The sequence below is a fragment of the Adiantum capillus-veneris genome, chromosome 5 (assembly GCF_014529385.1).
Source record: "Adiantum capillus-veneris isolate H3 chromosome 5, ASM1452938v2, whole genome shotgun sequence".
Lineage (NCBI taxonomy): Eukaryota > Viridiplantae > Streptophyta > Polypodiopsida > Polypodiales > Pteridaceae > Adiantum > Adiantum capillus-veneris.
This window is the reverse complement of record NC_140935.1, coordinates 174,876,848-174,894,622: the sequence shown is the minus strand read 5'-3', so window position 1 is coordinate 174,894,622 and position 17,775 is coordinate 174,876,848.

Here is a 17,775-nt window from a genome sequence, read left to right as displayed (position 1 = left end):
GTTGTGAGTGTTTCTGATAGAGCTGTAGAGCATTAGGAGCATTTCTGTTAGGAAAAATATAAATTTTAAGTCAAGAGACATCCTACGCATAGGATGTCTACAGGCGAATCTGCTGGAAATTATGGAATTTTGAGTTGACCAGTGTGTTCAGAAGGTAGGTTTTACCCTATTTTCACCTGGAAAGTGGAAATTTGACCATATCTTGACAGGATAAGGCCAGATAGACAGAAATTGCCAGACATCCTACCCAAATTGTGCCAAGGCATTATTTTAAGACCAAAACCATAGGATGGCTGCATGAGCATGATCTGCATGATATATTGAGTGACTGAGAGAATTTTCATCTCAATTGGGTGAGAAAATTGGGTTCTAAGCAGACTTTAGCACTTTTGACTAAAAAGGCTAGAACAGCTAAAATTGGGGACTTTTTGAAATCCAAACCAAAATTAGTCAAACATGCCAAAAAGACATCCTATGCCTAGGATGTCATCTGTGTGATTCTGCACTCCAAACTCAGTTTTGAGCATACAAAAGTGATCAGCACCTTAAGGAGAGTCTGTACTTTGCATTTAAAGCCATTTTGAGCAAAAAGACATGCTACGCGTAGAATGTCTAAAGCAAGAAATTGAAGCCAGAAACTGACTGTAGGCATAGCAGGGTTTTGTATAGCCTGAGGCAAGCCTTTTAGTCAATTTTGGTCCAAATTGGAGTTGTTTAGACTGGTCAAACCAACAACAGGTTTTTGGAACATATTTCTAACCAATTGACCAGCTTATAGGTGTCCAAAACAGAAAGTAAAAATAGTTGTGGACTCAACACATCAAGGGGAAATCTATAGTGCAAGAATCCAGGCAAAACAGATCAAGAGACATCCTACGCGGGAGCTTAGTAAAGAGAAAATTTGACTGAGGATATACAGTGAGGTTCCATTTGACTTGAGGATTCCAGAACTTCTTTCAGAAGTGAATTTGGCTCTTGTTTGACCTTTTGACGGAGCAAAGACGGAATTCAGACTTTTCATGTAAATTGATCAACACCTTAAGGGAAGTACAGTTTCAAATTAGCATACCTAATCCAGAACATCAGAAGTGTATAAATACAGTAGTGGTTGAGGTTAACTCTCCAGTTATACCAATCATTACTAAAATCACCTCTAGCGGTTAGATGCTTTGATTCGATTGTCAAAATTAAACGCTTGTGTACAGGTATATTCACGGCAAAGCAAGAAGTTGTGCAGAAACTGGTCCTTTGCCAGGTGAGTGGTTGAATTTCTATAAGTTGCATTGTTAAGTTTGATGAATTTAAGATCAGGAAGATACATTTTTAGAGACCAAAAGGTGGCAGGTGATCAAGGTAGCTTAGTGTCCACCGAGGAGAGTGTAACTCAGGCAAAGCTAGATCCACTAGCACCAATTATTGAGGAGGGTAGTGATACTGACACTTCATCAGACAAATCCTTCTTCATGATGGGTAGTCAACAGCACGAGGTTTCACCTATGACGGACCAATGCCAAGGGGAAGCATCTCCCTAAATCATTTGAACGATTCCAAGTTCACTGTAATCTTCTTAGAAGGAACAAACTCGAGGGGAGCCCTAGTTTATTCTGACTATCGAGGACGCAAGTGTATTTGTATTGAAGAAAGGCCGGCTCAGAGACTGGAAATAATTCAAGTCTATGATGATGGAGATAGATTTCGAGACGAAAAGGGGAACCACTATCTGATAGTTAGTAACCCTGAGGATTACAACATATATGGAGATAATGTGGCGAGAGGGAAAATGGTTTCAGAAACTCAAGAACCACCTCCAAACATTGATCGACCTGGAGCGCTTTTTATGTATGATAAGAAAACAACCAGGGTTTCAACTTATAATGAGAATTTGGGAATTTACAAGCATGAGAGCAAGGAAATGGTCTCTTACTTTCATTGCAACGAACCCTACCCAAACGAGTTAAGCAAAGATAAGGTTCTTTACTTATTCTCTTATGAAATTGCTATGGGGAAGGATATCGTTTTTGTTGATAGGTACAGGCGAGAATACAAATGTATTCTCCTAGAGGAGGTAGAAAAGGCAACAGTTCCAGGATCATCAACATATGCCCCCGATGAAGTGCCAAGAGCCACCTACACCCCTAGCAAGTCGACAAATCCCTTTTCAGAAGATTATGACGCGACCTCACATTCTACCCGACAGCAGACATTCAACAACCAAAACCAACCCAGCCATCATTGCAGACATGGCTTCGACAGAGTGCAACAGTAGAACAAGACCGAAATCGAGATGGTTATCAAGCCGCACGAAGGCTAAGGGATTTACAAGAAGCACCACTCTATTCACGGTATCAAGGAGAGAGTAAGCCAAAAACTCAAGGGTCAACAGAGCCTGGAAGATTACCCATAGAACGAGTTCGGAGAGATGAACCATCTCTTGCAAGAACCGTCTTAAATTATGGCTTATGAGCACCACTGGGAGAGGAACCAGCCTACTACCGAAGGCCAAAGGAGGTATATCGATTAGGACGAGGAGATCCAATGATGAGATTCGTAGACCATCATAGAATTAGACCTTCTCAAGTGCAAAAATGGGTAAACAAGAAATACACGGGAAACAGAGATCCTAGAGATCATGTAGCAGCCTTTGTGCATGTAATTAGAGCTGAAGAGGTGTTATACTTCCCTACCCAATTTGCAGGGTTTGGACTAACCCTAGAGGATGATGCTGCTACTTGGTTCAACTCTGTGGAGCGTAGAGACTTTGAGTCTATGGAGGAGGTGTTTGACGAGTTTATCGAGGAATTCTCACAAAGGGGGATAGCTCATAATACAGTCTCACAAATCCATAATTCAAACAAAAAGACGGGGAATCTATGCGAAAGGCAGCCCTACGACTAAAAAGATATGTTAAGTTCTACCTTGTGGAAGAACTGCCAACTCAGTCCAGACTTATGCTTATATTTATCCAAGGACTAAGGAATGCAGATCTCCAGAAGGACTTACATATGAAGAGGACCACGACATTAAATGAGTTAACTAAGGTAAGGAGGCTCTTTACCTTGTGGACAATTGTGCGGTCTACAAAGAGGGTGAGTTCAAGGATCTTGACGATGATTCATCCTCACATCAAAGTGGCAGCAAGTCTTATAAGACAACACCAAAAGGAGAAGTAGCTGTAAACCACGAGCAGCTTGTAGAGGAAGTGCTAAAAAAGATTAACCTGTATGCCAAACCACAGGCTAAACAGCCCAAGTGCTGTGGTATTGAACAAAAATGGACAAACCATGGGACGGAGGAATGCTATTATAACAAGGGTGTTGACCGCTGCGTCAACAACACAACATAACTCAAGTTTCGTACCAAAGTCTTATCTTTTGCGAGTTATGAAATGTTGTGGATTATGGCTATAAACGTCATTTGTAATGAGTAGCTATTCTAGTTTCAGAAGCCAGGGTGCAATGGCACTTCCAGATTGTAAATACAAAGCCATTTGACCCTTTCAACCCCATTTTTGGTTAAACCTAAGGTAGCCTTAGTCTATAAGGTACCTAGGTCCTTTTGTAAAAAAAAGACTTTAATCATAATTAAAACTTTAGTGCTGCCGTCTACTCTGTGTGAGAGAGAAAGAGAGTGAGCGTGAGCTTTATCCTCTCGCTACGCCCGGCTCACTCAACACATTGGAGATCTGACTGCACCATTTCTGTAGGCTCAAGGAGAGCTACGTGACAACGCCAAGCATTCCACGCGACATGAAGCGCATGCGCCGACGCATCTACGAGCTATTTGTGGCCGTAAGTGTATCAAACGATGTCTGTTTTCTGCGTACTAGTAGTCTATAGAATCGTGGCGACATAAGCTACGCATAGGTACTCATAAATTTCAGTTTCGGGCACTTTCAAACTTCTACTCTGTCATCCTACGCGTTTTCCGCAGATGGGTTTAGAGTGAGGGTTTTGAGTGTAGAAGCTTAGGGACAGGTGTATCCTAGTGAGGGGATGGTGTTCCTTAAGTTTCGTACGAATCTTGCATGATTAGGTGAGTTACCTTCCGTATGTGTATGTGGCTAGGTGGTGTAGTTGAGACCAGTGAGGTTCTTGATTGTGGTTTAGTTGGCCTTCCAGAGTGTTGTATGTGTAGGATGGTCTCAGCCTGACAAGCTAAAGAGATTTCCTCCATGTGCCCATCGTGTCATCTGTGTCCTCGATTGACATTATGTTGATCTAGGTAGTGTTTGCATGCACTTCATGGGTGTGTGAGTCGCTCCTCCAACATTGGCGCCGTTGCCGGGGATGTCGTAGGATGTCTACAAGGTGATTTGGTGGAAATTTTGAAATTCTGAGTGGACCAGTGTGTTCAGAAGGTAGGTTTTACCCTATTTTCACTTGGAAAGTGGAAATTTGACCAAATTTTGACAGATCAAAGCCAAAAGACGAGAATTGCCAGACATCGTACCCAAATTGTGTCCAAGGCCTAATTTTGAGACCAAACCATAGGATGACTCCAAAGGCATATTCTAAATGTTGTATTGAGTGCATGTGATAAATTTCATCTCATTTGGGTCAGTGAAAGTGAAGATTGAACAGACTTTAGCATTTTTTACTGAAAAAGGCAAGAATAGCTAGTTTTGGGGTCTTTTGACATCCAAATTAAAGTCTAAGCATAGCATTGGGTTGCTGACATCAAAGGGAAGCTGTGGCTCAAGTTTGGGGCAATTCTAAGCACTTACACATCCTACGCGTAGGATGTCTTCACCATGATTTAGCACTCCAAATCAACCTCTGAGCATACCACAGTGATCAACACCTTAAGGAGAGTCTGTGGTTCAAATTTGGGGCAATTCTGAGCAATTAGACATCCTACGCGTAGGATGTCTAAGGCATGATTTAGAGACCAAATTCAAACTGTGGACATAGCAGGGTGTTGTATAGCCTTAGGCAAGCCTCCTAGGCAAATTTGGTCCAATTTGGAGTTGATTTGACTTGGGAATTCATCAGAACAGACATCAAGCTTTTGGAACAGATTGTTGATCATTTGACCAACCTATAGGTGTCAAAATCAAAAAGTAAAAAGAGCTGTGAGTTTAGCACATCAAGGGGAAGCTACAGTGCAAGTTTGAACTGAAACAGAGCAAAAAGACATCCTACGGGTAGAATGTCTCCTGGGTCATAAAGTGGTCAAAATTCTTTTGTAGCCATATAGGGAGGTTCTAAGTGTCTCAAGGATTCCATAACTTTTTTCAAAAGTAAATTCGGACCTTGTTTGGCCTATTTACCAAGCAAAGACAGGAATTGTCAGACATCCTACTCTTGGAGTGCACTAGAAGCCTATGAAGCCCAAATCTTGACCTATTGGCATCCAAATTCCAATCTAAGCATACCATTGGGTTTCTGAGCACTAGGAGAATCTTGGGATCAAGTTTGGACAAAATCTGAAAGGTTAGACATCCTACGCATAGGATGTCTCCAGCTTGATTTAGGATCCAAACCAACCTATGAGCACACCACTGCGATCAGCACATCAAGGAGAAGCTGGGGTGAAAATATCAAGTCATTCTAAGCAAAAAGACATCCTACGTGTAGGATGTCTGAAGGCCATTTTTAGGTCCAAATGAAAGCTGGATCAGAACTTCTAGCTTGGTTAGGTAAGCATAAAGAACTGTGGATGTGTGGAGCTTCACAATGCGGTAGCTTGAAACGTGAGGAATGTATCCTAGAGCGGGTTATAGAGGATAGGGACTATATCCCAGAACCATTTCCTGAAGAAGAGTTAGATCCTTTTGGATGGGAACACATCTTGGCTACTCTGGACGTGTGCGCCGTGGAGGATGCTCCCACAACAAAGTTTTGTGATGAAAATGGCTATGATGTCGTTCCTTATTTTGCAGTGAGTGTAATCCACGAAAACAAAGAGAACCAGACATCAACAAGCTCTCGAAATAAGGAGCAAACAAAGAAATGTGGAGAATCAAAAGATGAAGAAGACGACAAGTTCTATCACTCTGTAGAACACTTCGAGCTTCAAGAAGATCAACGACCCGGGAATCAATGTCATCGCTACACGAATAAAGTGCATCAAAAGTGGATTCCAAAGTCCTTGGTGAAGACACAGCCACCACAAGCATCCTCATACATGGATCCTAATAAGGATGCAAAGACTCAGCTTGGAGGAATACGACCAGAGCAATGATCTGACAATTCTCTAATCAATGGGCTCGAAAAGTCCTCCAAGAAACTACCACCCACGAGCAAAGAGACAGTAACTTTCCACTACCAGCCAAAAAATCAAGGGAAAGTACAAGAAGTCAACCTTGCTGAGGATAGTAGCGATAGTGATGAATCTTACAACATCCCCTATCATCAACTCAGGCCATCACTTTCACCAACCCCTTCAACAACAACCATGACAGGTCAAAAGAACAGGACAATAAGTCAAAGCCAAAAAGCTCGACAAATCTGGATACCAAAAAGCTAGATCGGTCAAAAACAGATATGGATCAAGAAGACAAAGATCTCTAATGACAAATCACAAGATCCAACACCAAAACAAAAACAAGGAAAGGGTGCACGAACGGGTAAGAATATCACAAAGTCGCAAGCTTTCACAACTCAGGTTTGGGCTCCAAAGAAGTTGATTCAAGCACAAAAAAGTCAGGAATTCATTTGGATTCCAAAACAACCACAGTATCAACTTTCAAAGCCTAAATCCTGTCCCCAACCAAGCGTACAAGGGCTGAAGCAAAGACTACTGTCGACTCACACAACAAAAAGGTGGATCCCAAATAAGTCTCTTCACACACAAATGAAGCACGTGCAAGTATGGGTTCCCAAACGAGAGCCAGCAACCAAACAACCAATAATCGCAAAGAAATGGGTCCCAAAGAAGAACAACAAAACTGTTGTCAGTGCATCGCCGCTTGAATTCTTACAATTCTTCCTACGATTACAGTACAGTTAGAAGAGAGCAAGTCGTTTCAATCAAGCAACGATACAGGAGCTTCAAAGACCATTACATTGCTTAGAATAGGAAGCCTCGCCAACAAATGCCAATAAGCAAATTGCTTACACCCACATCTTGCACAACATAAATCTTTTCCATGCATTGACTGTGTATGCATAATAGGGTTACATTACAAGGCCTGCATAGGCACAACTTTTAATTGCCCAAGCACAACACATACCCTTTGCGATACCCTATCGTAAAGGATGACTCCAAATAGGAAGGGGGGAGGCATTCTAAATGCGGACCTAACATTATGACTATTAGAGGGCAATGTTTTGTTAGAGGCATTGAATTTTTGTGTTTTATTGTGATAATTTTTTGACGAAATCTAGAGTATATGCCCTCATAGTAGTGTTACAGAGGAGTACGGGGACAAAATCCATATATGAGCCCCTAGGGACATGTGTATAGTGTACATAGCATTTAGATTTCTATTTGAATGATTTTTCTTTTGTTGAGTTGTTTTAAGATTTTCTTTGTTTATTATTAAGAAAAAAAGAATCCATAATCCACATGAAGAAAAGACTGACGAGAGGCCTGAGCACTACAAAGAGAAGAAGGTGCAGGAAAACAATGAAACTTCACGAAGTATGTCTCAGCAGCCACTAAAACAACCGAAGAACTTGTCACAAAGCAGTGTCAACATGCAACCGACAAGTCATACAAGTCAGAGTCGAGTAGCTAAGCCAGAAAATGAGTGAGGTGTTAGTCCCAAAGCTTCAAGTAATATTCTCTGTAGTCTAAGCGTCTTAGCTATTATAGGTACTGCTCAAGCTGGAAGAGTTGAGCATATTTACGTTGTGTCGCTCATGCTGGTATAGGTGAGAAAAAGAGTCGAAGTCTAAGTACTTAAGTCTGGTGAAGTGAAGGAGAAGGTCCAAAAGACACGCACGTACTGAGCACAGTGAGATACGAGTGGAGAAACTTCTACATCGAAAACCCTTCTTGGAAAGGTGGAAGTTATTGAGACATCTTTTGATATCACATGTGCTACATTTATTCCTTGAAACACCCATCATCTCCTTCTTTCACATTGCATGCTTTTGGTGACAAATTTCTCATATTCATATAGAGTGTCCCATAATTGGCACTTGCATCAAGCACTCTTTCCGTGTTTCACCCAAGCACTCACCTTTCATGAACATGTACTTCACGTTCAACTGCTCAACTCCAATAAGAGCGTATACCAATGGCATTTTTTTCCCACCGGGTTTTTTCCCTTTGGTCATCCAGGTTTTAGACCCTAATCTAAAGACACCTATTACCATCCTCTTGTACATATTCCTTCTACATCAACAATAAGGAAATGCTACTCAAATCAATTGACAAATATATTGGAGCACCAATTTCAGATCATAGCATACTTCTCCTCAATGGCGAGTCGAAGAATGGCCTACAATGACAAAGCTGCAGACAACACTAACAACATGATTGCACAATGAAGAAGAGTAGACATAAAAGTAATCAGAGGATCTCAAAAGATGAATGGTTATGATGATAGATGTCCGCTCTAATGGATCATAGTTCTTGTTGTGGTTCGACAAAGTTACAAGCAGTGCAACAGATGAAGCCAAAATGACAGCAAAGACCACATCGCCATTGACAATCAGGTCATGTCGGGGACGACATGCCGCGGAAGGGGGGAGTGTTGACCGCTGGGTCAACAACACAACATAACTCAAGTTTCGTACCAAAGTCTTATCTTTTGCGAGTTATGAAATGCTGTGGATTATGGCTATAAACGTCATTTGTAATGAGTAGTTATTATAGTTTCAGAAGCTAGGGTGCAATGGCACTTCCAGATTGTAATACAAAGCCATTTGACCCTTTCAACCCCATTTTTGGTTAAACCTAAGGTAGCCTTAGTATATAAGGTACCTAGGTCATTTTGTAAAAAAGAGACTTTTATCATAATCAAAACTTTAGCGCTGCCGTCTACTACTGTTTGTGAGAGAGAAAGAGAGTGAGCGTGAGCTTTAGCTACGCCCAGCTCGCTCAACACATTGGAGATCTGACTGCACCATTTCTGTAGGCTCGAGGAGAGCTACGCGACAACGCCAAGCATTCCACGCGAGACAAAGCGCACATGCAGACGCATCTACAAGCTATTTGTGGCTGTAAGTGTTTCAAACGATGTCTGTTTTCTGCGTGCTAGTAGTCTATAGAATCGTGGCGACATAAGCTACGCATATGTACTCATAAATTTCAGTTTCCGGAACTTTCAAACTTCGACTCTGTCATCCTACGCATTTTCCGTAGATGGGTTTAGAGTGAGGGTTTTGAGTGTAGAAGCTTAGCTCGAAGGTTGCCAAGGGCCTCCTGACTGAGGCACCCTGGCACGAAGCCTCTGCAACAAGAACTCCTTCCAGGGCTCCTTGCCTAGAAGAATTCCTCTGACGACAAACTTCCCAAGAAGGGCTCTGTTGTGCTGTACTGGATCAATGATCCCAAGCCCTCCCTAAGAACAAGGAGGTGTGATGACTGACCAAGCCACCTTGGCTCATGAAATCTGAGTGTCACGACTTGACCAAAGGAATTTCTTGATCAGCCTCTCAACCTGATTGATACAAGAACTCAAGAAGATCCAGCAAGAAGTGATGTACCACATAGTCTCCAACAACACCTGGTTGGCAACTACTACTCTACCAGCCAACGAAAGTCGTGCTGAGCTCCAATGTAACAGCTTTCTCTTCCTGATGGAGAGGAGAAGAGGAGCAATCTGCTGCTCAGGGGACAAGTCCAAACCAACCTGACAACCCAAGTACCGAACTGCAGTCCCTGGGGGAATCCACCTGAAACCCTCTCCTGGCATCCAATCTGGCACAGGAGCACTGCCAACCGAGAAAGCCATTTTCTTTCTCCAGTTGATCAATGCGCCCGATGCACAACAGAAGGTCTCCAAATCCTGCTCACATCTTTGTAGATTGGCCTCCTGGCCCTCTAAGTACAAGGCTGAGTCATCGGCAAACTCAACGTCCAGAAGCTCATCCCCCCGTATAGGGAGTGCTAAGCCCCTCAGACCAACCTGTTGTGACACCAAAAATCTGCTCATCGCCTCCGCATAGAACAAAAAGAGAAAGGGGGCAAAAGGACAACCCTGTCTGACCGATCGTGTGAGCATGAAGCGCTCACCTCTACCTCCTGCCAAAAGCACATGACTGTGAGCCTGTCTGTACAAAGCTGACACCCCTCTGATCCAAGCATCTCAGAAGCCCATCCTGCGTAGAGTGCCCTCTAGAAAGTCCCAGTCAATTGTGTCGTATGCCTTCTCAAAATTGAGAAGAAGAATCACAAGGTCCTCCCCACGGAGCCGTGCCAGGGCAGAAGCCTCCCAGAAAGTGAAGATGTTGTCAAGGATACTGCGTTCCTTGACAAAACCTATCTGAGTCCCATGTATAAGGCTCTCCAAAAGTGGCTGAATCCTCAAACTCGGAGCCTTGGCAAGAATTTTGTAGGCTGAGTTGAGGATGGTGATGGGGCGCCACTGTCGAATCTCATCCAAGGAGCCACCCTCCTTTGGAATGAGGTAAATCAGGCCCTCACTCATGCTATCCGGCATCACTCCTGTGTGCAGAATGTACTGAAAGGCACTACAAAGATCTGGGCCAAGCAGGTCCTAGTACTCCAAGAAGAAGCTGGGAGTCAGCCCATCCTCACCTCGACAGCTACCACGAGGGACAGCCCTAAGAGCCATGTGCACCTCCTCAAGCTGAAGAGGCATCTCTAGCCTCTGGCGCATCTCCTCAGTCACAAGACAAGGCATCTGTGCCCAAACCTGCTCCCTGCATGCATCCTGCCGCTCTAACTGGGGCTTAGCCGACAGTAACTCACGGTAAAAGTCAGTAGCAATTGCACGCATATCCTCGAGCTCACAAACAACTGACACATCGGGACTCCTCAACTGATTGACCTTGGCATGCGAGTGCCGAGGTCCCACTGTCTCAAAGAAAGCACCTGTCACTCTGTCACCCACCTGAGTCCACTGAGATGCCTGTTAATGAAAGGCAAACTCATGACGCCTCTCCTCTGTGCAAGCAAGCTCCTGTCGAGCCTACTGTAACTGCTCCTCCAACCATGGACTGTCTGGATGCTTCTCCTTCATCCTCTGTAGTGAAGCAATGCCTTGTCTGACACGCTGCTCCTCCTCTCTCCCGTCGAGCCAGAGACTCCTAGAGAAAAAAGTGGCTAAGCTGAGCTAGACCTAAGGCCACTTTGTCTGCAGGTAGAGCCTGGCTGTCCATGCCCTCTGTCCAGAGAGCCTCTACCCTCTCTCTAAGTGCTGAGTCCAACAAGACCCGCTCTGGGATACAAAGCATTGTGCTGCCACTCCTCTGCCTGTCTGACACTATGAGGATCACTGGTGCATGGTCCGAGAAGGATGTCCCTGCCAGGATACCCACTGATCCTCCCAAGTCACTGAAGTGGTCACTAGTGTAGAAGCGATCTATCCGCGATAAATTCACTCCTCCCATTCTGCAGTCCGATCTAGAGAAGGCAAGACTCTTTGGAGGCCTCACAAAGCTAGAATGCTGCCATGTATCCAAGACCCTCAAAGTCATACACAACCTCTCCCAAGCCGCTAACTCGACTCCATGCACAGTAGCATGGCTGCCTCCGATCCTGTCAGAAGGGTCCTCCAACATGTTGAAGTCCCCTCCTACACACCAATGGTCAGCCTGTGGCAAAGACTCAACAATCTATGACCAAAACTCTGCATGAGCACTCGCCACATTGGGCGCATAGATGTTCAGGAAGCCCACAAGGCCACCCTGAAACTGCATAGTAATACACCAAGCCGTGCCTGACACAATAATCCCTCTGCCCACAATGGCCTACTGCAATGAGTCCACAATAGCCATACATACCCCACCCTGGATGCCTCCAGGTCCAAAAGCAGCTGACCAAAAGGTATCATATCGTCCACGCAAAATCTGACCACATCGCCGAATGCATCTCTCAGACAGATGGTGCTCCTGAAGCATAAGGAGATCAATCTCTCCTCCCACAAGGCAACGTGAAGCTCCTGACGCAATCAGCCCCGCTGTTGCTGAAATTGGGGCCCACCTAATCCCTACACGTTCCACGAGACGATCCTCATGGGGAGCGAGAGAGAACAGATGCTGCGGCAGCAGCAAGACGGGCTATCTTCGAGGCTGGGGAGTAATCCGCATCCGAGCGTCCTCTAGATAGGCAGCGAGACTGCAGTGAAGAGTGCCTAGCCCAAGCCCAAGCAGAGCGAGCCGTGCGTAAAGAAACCTCCTCTATCCAGGAGTCCTCATGAATGTATACATAGCAAGGCAAACACTGCGTATCAGCAAAAAAGTACACCACAATGTGCCTACATCCTGCTGAGTCTGGGGATGTCACCGCAAACTTGGCCAGTGGCCACAAAGTCTGAAGCAAATCTGTAACTCCAAGTTCTCCCATGTGGTGAGAGAACTCGAGAACCTGTGTATGCAACCATCCCACCACACTGAGTCGAGGGACCACAGTGTCTCGGTCCTACCACAGAGGGGGAAGGAGAAACCAACTACTGAGTCCAAGGCCTCTGTCCCCCTAGCGGCGAGGAACAAAGCATGGATCCTGAAGCAGGTTGCCTCATGGTCTGCTGCGGAATCGCCGAGAAAGCGAGTGAATCCGTAGTCGAAGAAATCCCAGCGGTGTTGGAGGTCAATGCTCGTCAGACCACGAGGGATAGCTGCAAGGGAAGATGTCTCAATCTACAGAGGGGGCCGCAAGAAGGGCTGACCCTCTCTCGCTAGGCGACTCGTGGCAAAGGCGCTGCCAAGAGATCTCCTAGCTGCCGGCGAGGAACCAGTCTCCTGAGTCGACTGTGGTACTGGAGAAGGAGGGGGGGGGAGAAGGAGTTGGGGGGGGAAGAGGGGAAGAAAAGTGGGGTGGGGCGACAGACGTAGAGGGGCGAGGTGGGGAGTGGACGGGAGCAGAGGGCGGGGGGGAGGATGAGGAGGAGCAGGGGAACTCTGAAGGTGGGGCGGCTGGCGAGGGTGAAGCAGAGGTGGAGGCTGGCATAGGGAGCTCCTCCTACTCAAGAGGACCAAAGCGGTTCCCAGTGAGAACCCACTGCTGCTGAGTAGGCACCTGAGGGCCACTCTGAGTGCCAGGCTGTCGCTGTGGCCCCTGGCGTTGACGGCCACGAGCCTGCTGCCACCCTTCCTCCACTGGAGCCCCAGGCTCGGAGGGTGTCTCTGAATCTGTGCGCTGTGCCACTGGCTGAGGCTGCGACCCAGCCTTGGCAGGCTGAGACTGAGGGTGAGGTGCAAGTCGTGGCCTCCTCCGTGGACAGTCCTTTGCTAGGTGGCCCATCTATCAGTAAATGAAGCACTGGTTCGGGAGACCCGAGTACTCCACACTCTGTCTAAACCAACCCCCACTCACCCGAGGCAGAAGGATGATCTTTGAGAGCGTGTGGGTATCTCTGACCAAAACTCTAACTGAGGGGATGCCGTACGAGGTGTCTCCAGGACAGTCCCGATGGCGGAGCCAATCCTGGAGAGAAGTGGTAGGTACTCCCTCTTTAAACCCGGAAAGCAGACTGAGATGGGTATGTCTGCCTCCTCTACTAGCACATCCAAAGTCGGGTAAAAACCATGTCGCCACTGTCGAAAGTGGGCGCGCGATGCTCGGATGGCCAGTGGACTCATAGCTATGACCTTGGAGGCCATCTCGGAGGTCTCGAACTCGATCCGGTAGTACCCCCATCCGAGAATCTGGACATCCAAGATCTTTCCCACCTCTGCGAGAAGGCAGGCCTGGAGAAGGTCTCGCAACTCTCCTCTATTAGGTCGGGTGCCGAGAACCTTGCAGATGACTGAAGTTGCCTACTAACGCTCTACCTCTGCGGCAAGGCTCGCTTGCTCTGTCGGTGAAAGAGCAAGTCGAATGGTGGGCTCAGTGGGGTTGGGTGAGGGAGCTTCAGGCGAGTCCCTCTGTGACGAAGCTGGAGCCTCCATTTGTGTCTATTGTTGTGGCGTAAGAAGAGGATGGAGTGCGGAATCTGCAACTTGGCACGCAAAGCACTGCCCCAAAATGGACTCAATGCTGTAGGTACCGATTTGCAGGATGCAACTGGGAGGAAATAAAAAGCAGGCGGGCCGGGGGGGTAATGTGGGAGCGCTGGCAGCAAAAGGTGGGGGCGGCAATGGCGGGAGCGACTGCACCAAGGGGGAGGGCAGGTGGCGGCAGAGGCGGCAGGGGCGAAAAAGGCGGGCGGGGTTGCAGCAGCAGCAGTAGCGCGAGCTGCTACAGCACGGTTAGGGCAGCGCGTGGGCGAGCAGAGCCGTGAGGGGGGTAGCGAGGGCTAGTGGGGGGCCAGGCGGGCAGCACTGGGGGGGAGGAGGGCGAAGGCGTAGGGAGGGGATTACAACAGCAGCGAGCAGCTCATCTTTCCCCTTGGTCACTTGTACATGCAGCTTTCTATGAGCATGGAGCACCTTTCCCAAATCTCTCTCTCTCTCTTAGAGATTGTCTTGTCTCTTTCTACCTCAGTTCCACACAGGGAGTTACTTTCTATTATCTATTTGATTTTTTTTTTGTTGAAATAGGGCTTAAAAGGGGCTCAGGGGGACTAAGGACAAGCACCAGTAGCAGTCTCCACAAAAATTTCATCAGGAGACATCCTACGTGTAGGATGTCTCAAGGCCATTTCTGGGCACAAACCCCAACATCTCTCATCACACAAAGTTTCTGAATAGCCTTTACATGCTAGCCACCAAGTTTCATCACATTTGGACAAAAATTGGCCTCATATGCATGAAAAAATGCAAAGGCAGGGCATAGAGGCAATAATGGGCTATAGACCTACCAAAACTTGTCCAAATCACATGAAACTTGCACAATACATTCATGAACACATTGCCAACCAATCTGTCACGGTCACATGCAAAAAATGATGAAATAGACATCCTACGCGTAGGATGTCTAAATGAAAATTTTGGCCCACAGATGGTGTTTTTCAATTCCAGATCTAGTTGTATCACGTTCAAGAGCTCATATGTCAAGTTTCAAGCCATTCCCATCACTTTTGGCCCCCATCATCTCAAGGATGCACTTTTTGAGCTTGAAAACACTACACATGCTAATAAAAACACCAAATCTTGTCCAAATCAAAATCCAAGAGCAGGGCCATGTTCCACATGCCAAGGGCTACCCACAGAACAAATCCCAAGCAATTTTGATGAAATAGACATCCTACGCGTAGGATGTCGTCTCTAGCATAATTTTGAACCTCTGTGCAAAGAATGACATCATGGGAGCCATTACCATGGTGCAAGAAGCTTATATATCAAATTTCAACCCATTTGAACATCATTTGCCACCTGTTGTGGACATCCTACCCAATTTGTGAGACTAAAGCCTGAATCTACCCAAAAATGAACTTTTTGATGCCCAAACCCAATTCCAATCACATAGCCATTTGCACAGGCCAAGGGCCACCAGCCTGCCAAGTTTCACCAAAAACTGATGAAAAAGACATCCTACGTGTAGGATGTCTAAATGATAAAATTTGGCCAGAATTATATTGTGAGCACATGCAGGGTTTCCCAAGTTCCTTTTAAGTTATATTCTCAATTTTCAAGTCATTTGGATAGTTAAAACTCAGTTTTTCAGTTGATATGGAAAAAAGGCTAACTTCGGACTACTGAGTGCAACATGATCTTTGGCAGCTGCAAAATCACCGGCAAAGAAGAAGAGAATGACTATAAAAGATCACTTGGAAGAAGTGGAGCCGTTTGTCATACCAGAAGGAACTCTGAAGCCAACCAGCACGTGGATTCAGGAAGATTTGCTAGAGTCAAATGATCTAAAGATCTACCAAGGCGTGTTCAAAGATACGGAAGGAAATGCAATAGAGCTACCCATGCTACCTCGGGAGATCAATGAGTTTGTCAGAAGCAAGATGGTAGAGTACCTGGAGAAGATAGATCTCCATAACTATTTTGAAGCTGTGCCAACTGGAATTGACATAAAAAGAGTATGGGAGTTTGTGACCACTATCCAAGAAGATGGAGTGGCCAGAGTTACGGGTCTGCAGGGCAAGCTGGACACTGTGATTGTAATCACACACAGAGTGGTGGCATCCGCACTAGACCTCTCCAGCAAAGGGGATAGTGTGACAAAGCGCCGAGATGAATTCAAGGTGTACACAGAAAAGAAGAGCAACTACACCTTTGAAGACATTTCAAACCCTAAAGTCGCAATCATGAGCCAGCTTTACAACCAGTATTTCCACATGTGTACAAAGAGGCCAGAGAAGTACAGAATGCCGCCTGGAGCAATTGCCACAACCTTCACTTGGGCAATGCAGAAGGGCAAGCCGAAGGTGATCAACTATGTTGCCTATATCCATGATAATCTGGTGAAGATGGGCAACAAGAACCCCACCTACATTCTGTCGGGTGAGCTGATAACAAAAGTGGTTTATGGGGCATTGCACGCCAAGGGAAGATGGCCTGACCCTCCATCACAGAATGACTGGCTAAGGCTCAAGGAAGATAAGGAAGAGGAACCGCCCAAAGCACCCAGAGTTGCCACACGATTGAAGCGCTGGTTAGAGACCGTGCAAGAGGATCATCCAGAGTTGAAGAAACGAAAGAAAGAGAGTGTACAAGTGCCGATCAAAGAGACAAAATCACAGAAAGCGGCACGGCTAGAGCGACTAATGGAAAGCTTCAGAGCCGAAAGAACCCTCAAGGGATATTTGAGCGAGCTATGGAAGCCATCACTAGAGGCCATGTCGGGATCATCCCGAAGGGTGCACAGAGATAGGTTTGAAGATTATATCAAAAATTTTGAGATCTTGGATACTACGGTAGAAAACATCCCTAACATCCCATTTACAGAAGAAGAAGTGGATGAACTACAACGGCAACTTCTAGAAGAGCAGGAAGTCTAGGAAAGAGAGCGGAAAACCAAGGCCGACCGGGACTTCAAGAAGAAGCCACCAACTCCACGGTTAATCCCGGAATCCAGCCCACTGCCTTCACCACCTCCTCATAGCCCTCCACAAACCCAACAAAAGGACGAGGAACAAGAAGATTACCAGCAAACAAGAAAAGAGCCAAGAGCAAGAGCAGCAAGAAGAAGATGAACAGAAAGAGGAAAAGATAGATCTAGAGGAAAGAAGGTTTAACACATTTCGTGATCTACTAGCTGCAGGATATTCATGAGAAGAGGCAGCTACATTAGCATTTGACTTGGCAAGCACAAGGCCCAAAGAACAGATGCAGAGCCTGCGGTTAGTGGAACTAAAAGAGATGGCCACTGATACAGTGGACCTGCAGCCACCCACCAATGATTGGGATGTGGTGATGAACAAGCTAACTGGGCTCAGGGCACAATCAATGGCCACGAAAAGTGAGATGGCTAATCTCAAAGCCAATGAAATTCAGATCAAATCTGAAGTTGAATCTCTCCAAAAACAAAGCCAAGAGCATATAGAGAAAGAAGCAGAGTTGCAAGCCAGTCTGGCCACAACATTGCAAAAATGCCAGGAGATGGAACGAGAGAATCAGGCAGCAGCTCAAAGGCTGCAAGGAGCTAAACACGAATACAAAAAACTCAGCAAGACATTGATAGATGCAGAGAGGGAAAGGGACAACCTAACCCTACAACTTGCTGAAGAATCCAAGGAAGTGGAAGCCATGAGGAATGCCAAAGAGAAGGCAGAGATAGAGCAGGAAGCTAGCCAGGATGAGGTAATCAAGCTAAAAGACCAGATTAAAGTCAAAGATCAAACCATCCAATGGCTACGGGCATCTC